Here is a 2,622-nt window from a genome sequence, read left to right as displayed (position 1 = left end):
TCATCATCATCATCATCATCATCATAATCACCATCATCATCATCATCATCATCATCATCATCACCATCACCATCATCATCATCATCATCATCATCATCAGCCATCATCATCACGCGCAGCACAGCGATCAAGTTATAAACAAAACGTCCGTGTGCGCGCACATATGGTAAGAAAAGCTAGCGCAATACTGGGCGGATTGCTGGGAGGTGAGGAGGGGGGGGGAGAGCGATATCTTGGCCGTAACCAACGAGGTAAAAACGGGGGTGGCGTTGTCTCATGATCAGCTGCGCGCGATGTAAGCTCGCTTGACTTTAACTCATCGCTGCTCGACAACGCAACGTCGTCATTTCACAACCTTAGAGGAAAAACTACAGATCTAGAAGCGCTCCCGGAGAAAAAATGAAAACATGGGATTTACGAACGTTGTAAAGTCGTACAAACACGCACGCAAGCACGCACGCACGCACGCACGCACGCACGCACGCACGCACGCACGCACGCACGCACGCACGCACGCACGCACGACCGCACGCACGCACGCACACCCGCACGCACGCACGCATGTACGAACAAGGAAATCGGCGATCGACGAAAAGGCGAAAAAACACTCCCCCCCCCCATATCTCGTTTTGCCGGCGCGGCACGCACGCGCGCGTGCTTGCCTGCAGCACTCCTCGCGTGTGTGAGCTTTTTTTGCCGACAACGCAAGCCGACAAGACACGGCACTGGCGTGACACCGGAACCGACATCGATGCAAAAATGCCGCCGAAACATATACCCGCGCCGCCACCAAGGACGCTGCGAACATATTAGGGATGCGGGAAGAGGGCTTCTACCGCGCCATCGCCGCCGCCACCAAGGATGCTGCGAACATATAGGGATGCGGGAAGATGGCTTCTACCCGCCCCATTGCCGCTGCCACCAAGAATGCTGAGAGCATATAGCAATGGGGGTTGAGGGCTTCAGCCGGGTGGAAATGTGCTGGAGTTTGTGGAACCATGACAGCTGTAGTAGAAGCAGCAGTAGCTGTAGTTGTAGCTGTAGTAGTAGCAATTATGAATAGCTGTAGCAGTAGCAGTAGCTGTAGTTGTAGCAGTAGATGTAGTATGAGTAGCACCAGTAGTAGTAGAAGCAGCAGTAGTAGCAGCAACAACAAAAAACAACAACCGCAGCAGCAGCAGCAGCAGCAGCAGCAGCACCAACGGAAGCAGCAGCAACGAAAGAAGCAGACTCGAAGCACTATTTTGATCGTGGGTGCGCACGCGAAAAAAAGTGTTTATCGTATCGTTTTCAAGCCATTGCGTGAATCCCAGCGGAGCGCTCGAACTGGAATCACATTTGAGTGGCAAAGAGGTTGCAGCCCCCCCCCCTCCCAACTCTCTCTCAATCTCTCTAAATCTACTCTCTCTCTCTCTCTCTCTCTCTCTCTCTCTCTCTCTCTCTCTCTCTCTCTCTACTCTACTACTACTACTACTACTACTCTCTCTCTCTACTCTACTACTACTACTCTACTCTCTCTACTACTACTACTACTNTCGCTCTCTCTTTCACCTTTCTCACTATCTCCCTCTCAGTCTCCCTAACGCTTCACGACTTCACGAGTTTGTTTACAGTCACTATCCCGGGGCGCAACGTCACCGCCAGGCGGCGCTAGTCTAGAGCCTTAGTTCTGTTATCTTGTTATTGTCACACACAGGTTCTCAATGTTATAGCAAGGGGAAGAGGGGGAGAGGGTGAGAAGGAGGGGAAGGGTGGGAGGGGGAAGGAGACAGTGTAGTAAACAAGTTTCATGATCCGGCGCTGAAGGAGTTGCTGAGCCACATTTGCGTGAGAGCATGGATCAACGCACTCAGATTAATACTGCCAGTCCAAGGCCACGCTAGCTGCTGTCAGTCTTACCCTTGCCACCTCCATAGCTGCCCCTGGCACCCCCATAGCTGCCCCTGACACCCCCATAGCTGCCCCTGACACCCCCATAGCTGCCCCTGACACCCCCATAGCTGCCCCTGACACCCCCATAGCTGCCCCTGACACCCCCATAGCTGCCCCTGACACCTTCATAGCTGCCCCTGACACCCCCATAGCTGCCACTGACACCTTCATAGCTGCCCCTGACCCATACCCCATCTAGACAGGGCGTTACCCTAACCCTTACTGCAGCAGTAGCAGCAGCAACACCACCACCACCAGCAGCAGTAGCAACAGCACCAGTAGCAGAGTGAGCTCGCCAGAGTGCGCTACCGTCGTTGCCAGAGCTTGTCTTGTCAGCGGGAAATCGATAGGTATTATCATTTAGCATCTCTCGCGTGCGCGCAGGGGAGGGAGGGAGGAAGGGAGTGAACAGGGAGGAGGGAAAAAGGGGAATGGAGGGCAAGAGGGAGAGAGGGAGGGAGGGAGTGAGGGAGGAAGGGAGAGAGGGAGGAAGGGAGGTAGATATCTGTGTATCAGCGAAGATTAGCTGAGATTGTCATATCAACGAGTGTCACGTGTTAATGTTCATTCTACAAGGATATGACCCAACACCTACTCTCACTGCTCCCCCACCCCTCCCTTTTCTTAAAAATAAAAACCCCACCCCAAATTCATTTTTTTTCTTTTTGTGGGGATGTGTGGTTTGCTGGT

This window comes from Priapulus caudatus, unplaced genomic scaffold (genome assembly GCF_000485595.1).
Source record: "Priapulus caudatus unplaced genomic scaffold, Priapulus_caudatus-5.0.1 Scaffold2570, whole genome shotgun sequence".
Lineage (NCBI taxonomy): Eukaryota > Metazoa > Priapulida > Priapulimorpha > Priapulimorphida > Priapulidae > Priapulus > Priapulus caudatus.
The sequence above is the reverse complement of the archived record's forward strand: the minus strand, read 5'-3'. Positions refer to the sequence as shown.